General features: G+C 38.6%; 1 long non-coding RNA gene across 3 annotated transcripts in view; it reads left to right on the top strand.

The window, feature by feature from the left end:
* The window catches only part of LOC145529427 (uncharacterized), a 202,113-nt gene that overhangs the window by 124,198 nt on the left and 63,210 nt on the right, over positions 1 to 14,705 (top strand). Inside the window, exons 4-5 of one of the 3 annotated variants that reach the window (XR_014071210.1) lie at positions 897 to 950; positions 1,480 to 2,661. This is a non-coding gene — a long non-coding RNA (uncharacterized LOC145529427). Of the gene's footprint in view, positions 1 to 896; positions 951 to 1,479; positions 2,662 to 8,517; positions 8,551 to 14,705 lie in introns of all 3 variants that reach the window. The other 2 variants (XR_014071213.1, XR_014071212.1) reach the window with 2 other exon arrangements.

Here is a 14,705-nt window from a genome sequence, read left to right as displayed (position 1 = left end):
TGGCTGCAGCTCTCCAGGGGACAACTCAAAATCCTAGGACTGATATTTCTAAATTAGCTGACTCTCTGACCTTGCTGGTAATTGCGTTAGTTTATCAATGTTCAACACAATTTATTACTCTCCAATATGTACCAAAGTGTTTATCGCTCAACACTAATAATATTAAAAAACCTAAACTATCTATTGCAGCACAAAGAGGCATCCTTTCATTAGGGAAAAGCATAAATAAGTAGGAAATGTCACATGACTCGCCTTAGCCCAGAAGAGTTGTGACTCCTGAAAGGGAAGGGGCAGCTGTCTCCTCTGACATGACAACATCATGTTTATTATAGCCAGAAGAAGAGAAATCAAGCTTTATTTCCATTTGTGTGTGTGTATGGGTGTATGTGAGAGAGATATAGGAACGAAATGGTGCTTTCTGCATTACTAAAGCAATGTCTTCATTCTAAGAAAAATAACATTGATAAAGCCTTATCAAAGCATTTAAAGGCGATGGGAGTACAAATAACATCTCGCTTTGACTTTCAGTGTGGTACATTTTGGTGGGGAAAAGCATTAAGTTCATGGGTCTTATTTGGGAATGAGGGAAATGAACAACATGCTTTCATTTCCGTCATCTTAATCATTTTATTTTACATTATTTAAATCTTGTGTTTGATTAGGATAGCGAGCAAGCTGTGACAAAGCTCAGTGTATGTTACATTAACAAAAAGTAATGTTGCATTGAAGTTTTGCAAAAGAAATGCTATCTGGTTTTAACATATACCTTAGCCAGGGAAATGTGGCATGACCTGGCTGTGAATGATGTTAATAACATGCTGAGGTAGAAGGAGGTGATGAAGATCCTGCTGCCCAAGTTTAAGTAATGAGCTGCCTTTTATCTATTCTACTTCTAGGGAGAACAAGACTTTTCTCTACTGTTTCTTCACGGATGGGACAGCAGTTGGGAGGTATTCAGTCATGTCCATCCACTTACCCACCAACTATTTCCATTAAGTTGAATCCCTGTGTTCATTCCTCACTCTTAAGAAATAAGTTTCAAAGGCAGCTTGTACTGGAAGAAACTGATCTGAAGATTTGCAAAGCACTTGGTATCTTCTTAAGATCTCAGAGTCTTTAAATTATAGCTCATATTATTATTAGTATTACTATTATTGCTATTATTGTTTTTAGTTGATAAAGAATCTGCCTGCAATGCAGGAGACACAAGAGATGCAGGTTCTATCCCTGGGTCAGGAAGATCCCCTGGAGAAGGAAATGGCTACCCACTCCAGTATTCTTGCCTGGGAAATCCCATGTACAGAGGAACCTGGAGGGCTACAGTCCATGGGATCACAAAGAGTTGGATATGACTTAGTGACTAAACCACCACCATTATTGTTATTATTATTATTACTATTATAGTTACTTTACTTTATTAATAACTGTTAATTATTATAAGGATGTATATTGTTACCCTATTTTTTAACCTATATGCAGAGTACGTAATGTGAAATGCTAGGCTGGATGAATCACAAACTGGAATTAAGATAACTGGGATTAATACCAACAACCTCAGATATTCAGAAGATAACCATTCTAATGGCCAAAAGCAAAGAGGAACTAAAGAGCCTTTTGATGAAGGTGAAAGAGGAGAGTGAAAAAGCTGGCTTAAAACTCAACATTCAAAAAACTAAGATCATGGCATCCCATTGTGTGTGCGTAGTTCAGTCACTTCAATCATCTCCGACTCTTTGCCCCCAATGGACTGCAGCCCACCAGGCTTCTCAGTCCATGGGATTCTCCAGGCAAGAATACTGGAGTGGGTTGCCATGGCTTCCTTCAGGGGATCTTCCTGACTCAGGGACTGAACCCATGTTCAGTCCTGCATTGCAGGTGGCCTCCTTTCTGCTGAGCCATTGGGGAAGCCCCCGGTCCCATTACTTCATGACAAATAGAAGGGAAAAAGTGAAGGCCCTGGCAGATTTTATTTTCCTGGGCTCCAGAATCATTGTGGATGGTGACTTCAGCCATAAAATTAAAAGACGCTTGCTCCTTGGGAGAAAAGCTATGACAACCCTAAACAGCATATTCAAAAGCAGAGACATCACTTTGCCAACAAAGGTCTAAAGCTATGATTTTTTCAGTAGTCATGTATGGATTTGAGAGCTGGACCATAAAGAAGGCTGAGCACTGAAGAACTGATGCTTTTTAATTGTGATGCTGGAGAAGACTCTTGAGAGTCCCTTGGATTTTCAAGCAAGGAGATCAAACCAGTCAATCCTAAAGGAAATCAACCCTGAATATTCATTGAAAGGACTGATGCTGAAGCTGAAGCTCCAATACTTTGGCCACCTGATGCAAAGAACCAACTCATTGGAAAAGATCTTGATGCTGGGAAAGATTGAGGGCAGGAGGAGAAGGGGATGACAGAGGATGAGATGATTGGATGGCATCATTGACTCAATGCATTGACATGAGTTTGAGCAAACTCAGGGAGATAGTGAAGGACACGGAAGCCTGGCATGCTACACAGTCCATGGGGTTACAAAGAATTGGACCCCACTTAGCGACTGAACAACAGCAACAATAACTGTTAGGCCAATGTTCTTTCAAAAGCAGATTTGTTTTAATGTCTTTTGTTCACCAACTCATTTCTGTGCAGAGAATACAATTTCTTTGGTAAGAGAATTGTTATATCTGCCTCCTCTCTGCAATTTACTCTATAGAGTTTTCCATAGTACTTTAAAATCCATATTTGGAAATTTTATTGTTTTAATTACATGCCAAAGCCATAGAAACTTTTTTAGTTTTTAAAATTCTTCCATTTCTCTGACATCCCTTTAGTGTTTGAGTGCTATTTATGCTATATTAACACTGCCAACCTGAATCAATGAAGCCCCAAAGTGGGTCTGCTGTGTGCATTACTCAAACTAAACTACACACACAGTCTACTATATTTTGGATTTGAACTAAACACTCACTGAGTTCCTATATGAAGCCAGATCCTGTTCTGTCCATTTCATGTGCATATTGCATCCTTCTAATCACTTGGAAAATGTAATAACTGAATTTGGGTCCACTTTAATATAATTTTACTCAGATGTTATTTTCATTCAGGTCAAAATAAAAAGTTATCGTTTTGAGCAATAAAATCTCTATTTCATAAAAATAGCAGTATTTAAAATGTAAAAGAACTCCTCGGGAAAAAAGGTGATGAACACTTTTTGGCTGCGTGCCGTTTGCTCCCAGTACTTTAAATATGTTACCCACTTTCCCCAAAATATTAACCCAGCATTTATTTTGTGTCAGGCACTGCACTTAGGGAACATGCATGTGAATAATATAATACTCCGTGCATTTGAGGGGATATGGTGACATGAGCCAGCCTTACTTACACAAGGCTCTATTTGCCACAGAGGTGACGAGGACAGTGTCATAAGAAGACACAGGAGAGTTGCCCATCCATCTTTGTTTGGGAAGGCTGTGCAGACAAAGTACATAATGTTAACCTGCAATTTCTACAGATATTTAGAATCTGTCCCCTCTCCGTGTTTCCTTCTCCACCTCTCTCCCTTTCTTCCTTTCCATTTCACTTTACTAGATTTTTTGAAGTTACAAAAGCATTACCTGATTTTTGTAACGTTGAATAATGCAGATATAGAAATATACAATATGGAATATAGAAAGCAAAGATTAATAAAATCTTCATTACATATTCCAAATAACAATTCTCCGAGATAACTATGAAAGTGAAAGTCGTGTCAGACTCTTTGCAACCCCATGGATTGTAGCCCATGAGGCTCCTCTGTCTGTGGGATTCTTCAGTCAAGAATACTGGAGTGGGTTGCCATTCCCTTCTTCAGGGGATCTTCCCCACTCAGAGATCGAACCTGGGTCTCTGGCATTGCAGGCAGATTCTTAAGCATCTGAGCCTATTATCTATTTTTTTTTTTCCAAAAAATCGGGTCATACTGTACAGATTATTTGGTAACTTGCTGTTTAAAACATTTTATCAATTGTATTTTTTACTTTTTATTAAGCAAATATTTTACTTTGTCCTTTTATCAGTTGTATTTTTTTCTTTTTACTTACAATATTGGTCTTAAGTGTACAGCATAGTGATTCAGTATTCTTACAGATTATACTCCATTAAAAGTTACTACAAAATAATGGCTACATTTCCCTATGATATACAATATATCCTTTTTGCTTATCTATTTTATATATACTAGTGTGTATTTCTTAATTCCATGCCCCTCTCTTGCCTCTCCCTACTTCCCTATCCCCACTAGTACCCACTAGTTTGTTTTCTGTTAATACATGTGAGTTTTTTGTTTTGATGTAAACATTCATTTGTATTATTTTTTAATTCCACATATAAGTGATATATAGTATTTGTCTTTCTCTGACTTATTTCACTAAGCATAGGATTCTCTAGGTCCATACACAGTATGCAAACGGCAGAATTTCATCCTTTTTATGGCTGAGTAGTATTCCATTATATATATATGGGCTTCCCTGGTGGCTCAGTTGGTAAAAAAATCTGCCTGCAATGCAGGAGACCTGAGTTCAATCCCTGGGTTGGGAAGATCCCCTGGAGGAGGGCATGGCAACCCACTCCAGTATTCTTGCCTGGAGAATCCCCCTGGACAGGAGAGCCTGGCAGGCTGCACTCTTAGGGGTCACCAAGAGTCAGACATGACTGAGTGACTAACACACACACAAGTGTGTGTGTGTGTGTGTGTGTGTGTGTGTGTGTGTGTGTGTATGTGTGTGTATAGCATGCCTGTCTGTTGATGGACATTTGGGTTGTTTCTGTGTCTTGGCAATAGTGCTGCTGTGAACATTGGGGTGCCTGTATCATTTTGCATTAGTGTCTTCATCTTTTCTGGATATACAGCCAGGAGTGGAATTGCTGGATCATATAGTAGTTCTAGTTTTAGTGTTTTAAGGGAACTCCATACTATTTTTCATAGTGCCTGTATGTCTATGGGCTTCCCCAGTGGGGAATAAACCAATTCACATTCCTGCCAGCAGTGTACAAGGGTTCTGTTTCCGCCACATCCTTGCCAACACTTGTTATTTGTGGTGTTTTTGATGATAGCCATTCTGGCAGTTGTGAGGCAGTATCTCGTTGTTTTGGCTTGCATTTCCCTAATTAGTGGTGTTGAGCATCTTTTCATTGGCCTATTGGCTGTTTGTATGTCTTCTTTGGAAAAATGTCTGTTCATGTCTCTGCCCATTTTGTGATTGGGGTATTTGTTACTTTGATATCAATTTGTATGAGCTGTTTATTTATTTTAGATACCAAGCCCTTGTCAGTCATGCCATTTGCAAATATTTTCTCCTTTTCCATAGGTTGTCTTTTCACTTTGTTGATGGTTTCCTTTGCTATATAAAAACTTTAGTTTTCATTAGGTCTCATTTGTTCTTCTTCTTTTTTTTTTTAATTTTTTTCTGCCTTAGGAGACAGATCCGAAAATGTGTTTTTATGATTTATATCGAAGCGTGTTCTACCTATGTTGTCTTGTGGGAATTCTATGGTTTCAAGCCTGATATTTAGGTCTTTAATCCATTTTTGTATATGGTGTGAGGAAATATTATTTCACTTACTGAAGAGACTATCTTTTCTCCATTGTATCGTCTTGCTTCCTTTGCTGTAAATTAATTGACCGTAGTTATTCCTCAGCTCTCTATTCTGTTCCATTGATCAATGTGTCTGTTTTTGTGCCAGTATAATGCTGTTTTGATTACTGTAGCTCTGTAGTGTAGTCTGAAGTCTGTGAGGGTGATACCTCCAGCCTCGTTCTTTTTCCTTTAGATTGTTTTGGCAATTCAGGGTCTTTTATGGTTCCATGTGAATTTTAGGGTTATTCTAGTTCTGTGAAAAATGTCATGAGTGTTTTGTTAGGAATTGCATTAAATCTCTAGGTTGCTTTGGTAGTATTAATATTACCATTTTAGCAACATTAATTCTTCCAATGAAAGAACTTGGGATATCATCCATTTCTTTGTATCATTTTCAGTTTCCTTCATCAATATTTTTTAGTTTTCAGAGTGTAGGTCTTTCACTTCCTTGGTTAAGTTTATTCCTAGGTCTTTTATTCTTTTGGATGCAATTTTCAATGGGATTTAAAAATTTTTCCTAGAAAAATTTCTGATAGTTCAGTATTAGTGTATAGAAAGCAACAGGTTTCTGCAAACTAATTTTGTTTTCTGCAACTTTGCTGACTTCATTTATTAGTTCTAGTAGTTTTTTGGTGGAGACTTTAGAGTTTTCTATATGAAGTATTATGTATCTGAAAATAGTGACAGTTTTAATTTTTTCCTTCCAATTTGGATGCCATTAATTTCTTTTTCTTGTCTGATTGCTGTGATTAGGACCTCCAATACTATGTCAAATAGAAGTGGTGAGAGCAGGCATCCTTGTTTTATTCCTGAATTTAGAGGAAAGACTTTCAGCTTTTTACCCTTGAGTATGATGTTAGCTATGGTTTGTCATAGATGGCCTTTATTATGTTGAGATATATTCCTTCTATACCCACTTTGATGAGACTTTTTATCATGAATGTGTATTGAATTTTGTCAAATGCTTGTTCTCTATTGAGATGATCATGTGAATTTTGTCCTTCCTTTTGTTAGTGTGCTGTATCACATTGATTGATTTGAGAATATTGAAGTATCCTTGTGTCCCTGGAATAAATCCAACTTTATCTTGGGTTTTCTATTGGTAACTGTGGAAGCTGACTGGTTTAGGCAGTCAGGAATTTGGTGACCTATATGTGGGCAGGTCACAGAATCAGTAGACAGTCTTGAGAAACAAGATTTGTGACTAATTTTTCAGGAGCAACACAAAACAATGTTGAAGAACTAACCTGAGGAGAACATTCACTACTGTGGTGTGGCCTCTGATGCCCTCTCAACCACTCTTGGCTCCAGCAAAAATCAGTTAAGGCTTGTAGAGCCTGTTCCCTCAAGCAGTTTAGTTCTGAATCTTTAAGATTCATGGAGTTGCATGTAATTGGCTGAAAACAGGTAAGAGGGCTATAGCCCATATGCAAGGAATGCTGGGAAAGTGGAATTTCTGAATTTCAGTGTATGAAAGTGGGTTAAAATTGGTAATGTGATAATCTATTAAAACCTAGGAAGAATATTCAAGAGTTTAGTTATCACAAATGATAGATGTCCACTGCACCATTTATCTAAGTTGCAGATATTTTTCTCTAGTGTATATTTTGGCTTTGCTTATATCTCTTGTCATGTAATCACGAAAAGAGACATATAAACAAACTATGTTTCCCTTTATGGCGTCTAGGTTTTGTTTTTTTTCTTGGCTTGAGAAGTTCTTTACTGAGACTTCCCTGGTGGTCCAGTTGTTAAGACTGTGCTTTCAAAGCACAGACTGCAGGCTTGATTCCTGGTCAGGAAACTAAGATCCCACATGCCACACAGTGTGACCAAATTAATAAAAAATTCTCTGCCATGCCAAGTTTACACGAATATTTAAAAATTGTTTCTTTTAGTATTATTTGTTTTTACATTTAGATCTTTAACTCATATGAAATTTGTACATGAAATAAATTAGACTCTAAGTTTGTGGGGTTTTTTTTTTTTTCAGATTAGTATCAACACCAAAAAACTTTCCTTCCTCCCATTGAATGGAAATGCCAATGTATTTTGTAATACATTACTTTCTTATACAAATGGATATATTTCTTGGCTTTCTACTTTCTTCTACTTTTCTGTTTTATTCTTGTGCAAGTCTCATCTGTTTTAATTATAAAAGTTTTTAATAGTTATAATAGTATGCTTTATTTTAATGGTTTTATGGTAAAGATTTTATTGCCATCTCAAAATTGTATTTTTTATATGAAATTTAAAATAATTTTGCCCAGTACCAAGAAAAAAATTGGAATTTTGACTGAAATTGAATTGCATTTGGTAAGAGTTGGCCACATTATGAAAGTAAGTCTTCCAAAAACATGGTCTGTCTCTTTATTCTGTTCTTTTCTTCATCCTTTTGAATGTTTATTTATTATTTAATTGGCTGTGTTGAGTCTCAGCTGTGGCAACAAAGATCTTCGATCTATGTTGCTGCTGCTAAGTCGCTTCAGTCGTGTCCGACTCTGTGCGACCCCATAGACGGCAGCCCACCAGGCTCCGCTATCCCTGGGATTCTCCAGGCAAGAACACTGGAGTGGGTTGCCATTTCCTTCTCCAATGCATGAAAGAGAAAAGTGAAAGTGAAGTCGCTCAGTCATGTCCGACTCTGCGCGACCCCAAGGACTGCAGCCTACCAGGCTCCTCCGTCCATGGGATTTTCCAGGCAAAATTACTGGAGTGGGTTGCCATTGCCTTCTCTGATCTATGCTGCAGCCTGTGAACTCTTAAGCTGTGGCATGAGGGATCTAGTTCTCTGACCAGGGATCAAACCCAGGCCCCCTGCATTGAAAGTAGCAAGTTCTAGCCACTGGATCACCTGGGATGTCCCTTTTCTTCATCTTTTAATGAGGCTTTTTGTCTTTCTTCATATAGGTCATGTGTCTTTCTTGTTAAATTAATTCCTAGGTGAGTTTTAAGTTTTATGATTCTTATGAATGGAACACTCTACCATTTCAAATAATAAGTGGTGACTAGTAATATAGACAAAAACAATTGTTTTTTGTGTATTTATTCTGCACCAAGTAATCTTCCCAAATTTTCTTATTGCAGCTCGATACTAGAATTTCATGGGTCAAGTAAAGAAAGCTTTGTTGTTCTTTTTCTAATATTTATACCAATTATTTAATATTTTATTTTACTGAGTAAGTGGAAATCACCTGAAAGCTTACTGAAATAGTACCAAATGGAAGATACAGATAAAAATTTGACATGATACAGATACGTGTTCTAAATACAATGCTAATATATGAATCCATAAGAAATAGGAGGAGGGTTTCATCCATGAATGCATGAATGAGTCAACACGAAAACAACATTAAAAAATTAAATGAGATAACTTATATGATTATATTTATAGATGTTGAATAATCACTTAAAAATCAGCAATTATTTCATAAAGAATATTAACTATAAAAGAAGTAGAGGGAAATTACTCAAGTGTGATGACAGCTATTACCAAAAATAGCTACAGAGATTATAATAGCTATATGCTTAAATAATTTTTTACTAAAATTAACAGTAAGACAGAGATGATACTCTTCATTTAATTTTAGGATGTGGTTTGTCTAAGAAAGAAAATTATTCTTCAATAGCATGGTGTTTTAGAAAGTATCTTCCTTCACATAATTCTTAGTCTTAAAAAAAACTTGCCTGTTCCTTAAATGTGGTTATTTTTCATTGTCTATTTTGGACCCTTTTCTGTTCTTCACATATTCTCTGGGTAACTTCAAACACTCTCTTGGCTTTAATTATCATCTTTTTGCCGATGACTCTCAAACAGCTCTCTCTCTCGAGTTTCAGATTCTTACATGTGCCTGCCTACTAGATGTTCTACCTGGATCTCAAAGAGATCCCAAAGAGAACTTCACTGAAATGCGACCAGAATGAATCCACCATTTCTAAGATGTACCCTAGGATTCTCTTTGTTCAGTATTACCTGTCTTGAGGGATGATGCTACTCTCCTTGCTCAAACCAGAAATGGGGAGTTATCTTTGCTTCCTCTACTCTCTGTCCCCACCCCATCTCTAATCCCCAAGTCCTAAAATATTCCTCAAAGCACTCCATCACTCTCCATCTCCACTGACCCTTCTCTAGTTTTGGAAAACATTAATAAGACCTCCCTGTTAGTAATGAGCCACAGATCCAGTGTCTTCAAAATCATTCTTATTCTCAACACTCCCATTCTGTTCTCTGGCCGTAATGAATTTCTTTCAGTTACTTGAACACACTGTGCTTTCCTGGTCTTGTGTCTTTGCATACTGGACTGCTCAACTAGAACACACTCATGTTTATTAAGTAGCTTACTGTTCTTTATCCTTCAGGTCTCTGCTTAACAAAAGCAACACCAGCAATAAAATCAATGAAAACAGTGATAATGACAGCAGACAGTGTCTACTTCCTGGGCACCAGGCACTCTGATAAGTGCTTCAAATTCATCTTCCCATTTTGTCTTCTCTGCCATCCTGTGAAGTGAGAATTTTTATCCCATTTTCACACATGAAGTTTCTGAGGCTTTGAGACTTTTAAGTATTTGTCCGACATCGTGGAGCCTGTATGTGGAGGAGTTAAGATTTTAACCTAGATCTCTCTCTCTCTCCCTCTGGAGTTTATTGTCTTTAGGTATCATCTGCTCCAGGAAGCATTCCTCCACAAGTGTCCTTGCTTGTTAATGTTCACCTCCACATCACACGGTCTCTGTCCTAGTCCATTTGGGCTGCTGCAATACAATGCTATAGGCTGGATGTTTATCAACAACAAACAGTTATTTCTCATAGTTTTGGAGGCTGGAATGTCCAAGACTCTGTTTTGTTGTCTGGTGAGGGCCTGCTTCCTGGTTCATAGATGGTTATCTTTTTACTGTGTTATGTGGCGGAGGGGCTTCTGGATCTCTAGTCTATTTTGCATGTGTGCTCAGTCTTGTCTGGCTCTTTGCGACCCATGGACTGTAACCCACCAAGCTCCTCTGTATGTGGAATTTTCCAGGCAAGAAAACTGAAGTGGGTTGCCATTTCCTTCTCCAGGGGATCTTCCCAACCCAGGGATAAACCCACGTCTCTTGTGTCTTCTGCATTGGCAGGCATGTTCTGTACCACTGTGCCACCTATAAGGGCATTAATCTTGTTCATGAAGGCTCCTTCCTCATGATCTAATCACCCCACCTCTAAAGCCCCATATCTTAATACCAGCGCATTAGAGGTTGGGATTTGAAAATATGAGTTTTGGGAGGCATAAACATTCAAGCCATAGGCACTATTCTAACACACTCACTACTGTGCTGTGCTTAGTTGCTTAGTCATGTCTGACTCTTTGTGACCCCATGGACTGCAACCCTCCAGGCACACCTGTCCATGGGTATTCTCCAGACAAGAATATTGGAATGAGTTGCCATGCCCTCCATCAGGGGATCTTCCCAACCCAGGGATCAAATCCACATCTCCCGTATTGCAGGTGCATTCTTTACTGACTGAGCCAGCAGGGACTTTGAAGTATAGTCACTTACCCCCTTCTCTCCATTCCATTCTCTCACTGCATTCTTTCCATTCTCTCACTAGTCTCCAACTAGTTTGTAACCACTGTGAAATCAGGGATTGTTTGGCCTTGTATTCCTTGCACCATGTGTGGTTCCCAGCACATAATAGGTACTTAATACCTATTTAATATATAACCTAGATGTCACTGGAGCTTCACAGTCCTTTTGCCATCCATGGCCTTTGGTGGTCTGGCATTCTTCCTGCATGTGTGTGTGCATGTGTGCATGCGTGCATGTTGAGTTGCTTCAGTCGTGTCCAACTCTTTGGGACCCCATGGACTGTAGCCAGCCAGCACCCTCTGTCCATAGGGATTCTCCAGGGAAAAATACTGGAGTGGGTTGCCATTCCCTTCTCCAGGGATATTCCCGACTGAGGATGGGACCCAAGTCTCTTATGTCTCCTGCATTGGCAGGCAGGTTCTTTACCACTAGCGCCACCTGGTAAGCCCATTCTTCCTGGAATCCCTTCTAATTCGCGCCATTATTTACTCATTGGTCCCTTCTCTCTCTGCTTCTGCATAGTATCCTCTCATCTTGGTTAACCCTGTGTCCCAACTTTTCCTATTTTCTCTCAAAAATCCTACCTCAGTTATGATTTCATGAGTTTGTTAAAGTCTTAAGAACCTTAGGGAAGGATCATGTTACTCACAGCCTCCCATCTTCCTTCTTCCTGGTTTTCTTCTTACTCTCTGCTGCCTTGGATCCTTAACCCATGACTCTCCCATCTGTGTTAACATCCAGGTAGGTATGACTTCCTGAAATTGTGGTAACAAACGTGTTGCCAACCCATTACAGTTGAATGAATGAATGAATGAAGGTGTAAATGAGTGAATAGGTGTAGGCTGAAGTTTTGGGCCTAGACCTACCCCGGATGATTTTTAAACCATCCCAAAAAAGGCTGAATCATTGAATATATTGATAATACCACATCTGGTGAAAATATTTATGTTTTCAGGGGCAGTTCTGTTTAGTTATCCTTTAGATATAGTATTATGAGGGATAACTGTCTTTTTAAAGTGTGTGTTCATCTGTTTTGGGCTCTGAGACTGTGGGGGATGTGTCCTATACTTCTTTGTGTCTGCCACATAATGTAGCAAATTGCCTTGTGCAGACTAGGCACTCACTTAATGTTGAGTTGAATGATTAAATAATTATTCCACCTATAAACACTTCTGTAGTGCATTACCTGAGGAGTGTCTATTTCAATATGACGATGGCTATGACCTTCGTGTAGTTCATTAGCAAATGAAAAGTATGCTCATTTCCATGGAAGGAAATGAGAATCGAAAAAATGTGGTTCTATTTGTAGTGCCATTACTGTCTTAATGTTTGATTAAGAACAAATTCTTAACCTTTTAATGCTACCAGTTACCTATGACTCTGATCTCAAGGGCTACTGCAGTACCAAAATCCTGGGGACGATAGGATAATAACTCTGACCTATTTGAAGGGATAAAAATAGGCCACAAATGAGGGAACTCACTGACCAGAATTAGTCAGTAGTTGAGGAGAGGTGATGTCTTTAGAAACAAACAAACAGGCAAATGAGCAAACAAGCAGTTTCACAATCCCATTTTGTAATCATAACAATCCCCTGTGCGAGTCTCACCATTTTGCTGATAAGGATATTGAGGCTGAGAAATTTTAAGCAACTTGAGCCAAGTCATATGACTAGTAAGAGAAAGCTATTGCCCGTTCTCTGTTACTCTCCCTCCTCTGTTACTCTCTCCCTCCACTGTTCTCTCTCCGCCCCCACCCTCCTCCTCAACCCATGGTAGTCATTGTCTCTTTCTCAGTTTTGATATATTTGTGGTTGGGTGCCTAAAGTCATGATGTCTCAGTTCATCAGGAAAAGCAAAACAGATTTACCCTGAACTGAAGTGGCTGCTGAAAATGAGAAAGCTATTAATAAAATCTTTGAGGATTACTTGTCAATGTGCATTTACTGAGCTCCTTTCCTTTTTTTTTTAAATTTTTTATTGAAGGATAATTACTTTACAGAACTTTGTTGTTTTCTGTCAAACCTCAACATGAATCAGCCATAGATATACATATATCCCCTCCTTTTTGAACCTTCCTCCCATCTCCCTCCCCATCCCAACCCTCTAGATTTATACAGAGCCCCTGTTTGAGTTTCCTGAGCCATACAGCAAATTCCTGTTGGCTATCTATTTTACATATGGTAATGGAAGTTTCCATGTTACTCTTTCCATACATCTCACCCTCTCCTCCCCTCTCTCCATGTCCATAAGTCTATTCTCTATGTCTGTTTCTCCATTGCTGCCCTGTAAATAAATTCTTCAGAACCATTTTTCTAGATTCCATATATGTGCATTAGAATATGATATTTATCTTTCTCTTTCTGACTCACTTCACTCTGTATAATAAGTTCTGGGTTCATCCATCTTATCAGAACTGACTCAAATGCATTCCTTTTCATGGTTGAGTAATATTCCATTGTGTATATGTACCACAGCTTCCTTATCCATTCATCTGTCGATGGGCATCTAGGTTGCTTCCATGTTCTAGCTATTGCAAATAGTGCTACAATGAACAATGGGATACATGTGTCTTTTTCAACACTGGTTTCCTCAGGGTATATGCCTAAGAGTGGGATTGCTGGGTCATATTGTGGTTTTATTCCTAGTTTTTTAAGGAATCTCCATACCGTCTTCCATAGTGGCTGTATCAATTTACATTCCCACCAATGGTGCAAGAGCATTCCCTTTTCTCCACACCATCTCCAGCATTTATTGTTTGTAGACTTTTTGATGATGGCCATTGTGGTATCTCATTGTGGTTTTGATTTGCATTTCTCTAATAATGAGCAATGTTGAGCATATTTTCATGTGTTTGTTAGCCATCTGTATGTCTTCTTTGGAGAAATGTCTGTTTATGTCTTTTTCTCACTTTTTGATTGGGTTATTTGTTTTCCTGGTGTTGAGTTGTATGAACTGCTTGTATATTTTGGAAATTAACCCTTTGTCAGTTTTTGTTTGTTTGTTTTGGTTTTTTGTTGCTATTTAGAAAAATAGAAAATAGAAATAATTTGCTATTATTTTCTCCCATTCTGAGGGTTGTCTTTTCACCTTGCTTATAGTTTCCTTTGCTGTGCAAAAGCTTTTAAGTTTAATCAGATCCCACTTGTTTACTTTTGTTTTTATTTCCATTACTCTAGGAGGTGGGTTATAGAGGATCTTGCTTTGATTTATGTCACTGAGTTCCTTTTCTGTGGCAGGCACCTTGCTGTGTCCTAGGGTTGTGCAAAGAGAGAATTCTGAGTCTTGAAGGGTGAGAACTTTCCCAGATGGACATGGGGAGGTAAGATGTTCCAGGTGGAGGGAAATGCAGACACAATTGCAGAGAAGCAGGAGGCTCTGCTTTAGCAGCTCTGAGTGTTTCAGCCTCACTGGAGGGCCATGCACCATTGCAGAAGTGAAAGCAAAGGGGATTGGAAAGACAAGCAGAAAAAGAATCAAGGACAAGCCTGAGCTGGGGAATTGGGCTTCACCTGTAGGTAATGGAGAGCCA

Source organism: Giraffa tippelskirchi, chromosome 12 (genome assembly GCF_054371585.1).
Source record: "Giraffa tippelskirchi isolate mGirTip1 chromosome 12, T2T-mGirTip1v1.2.pri, whole genome shotgun sequence".
In the NCBI taxonomy this organism is placed as follows: Eukaryota; Metazoa; Chordata; class Mammalia; order Artiodactyla; family Giraffidae; genus Giraffa; species Giraffa tippelskirchi.
Note: the sequence above shows the minus strand (reverse complement) of the source record. Positions and strands in the feature narration are given on the sequence as shown.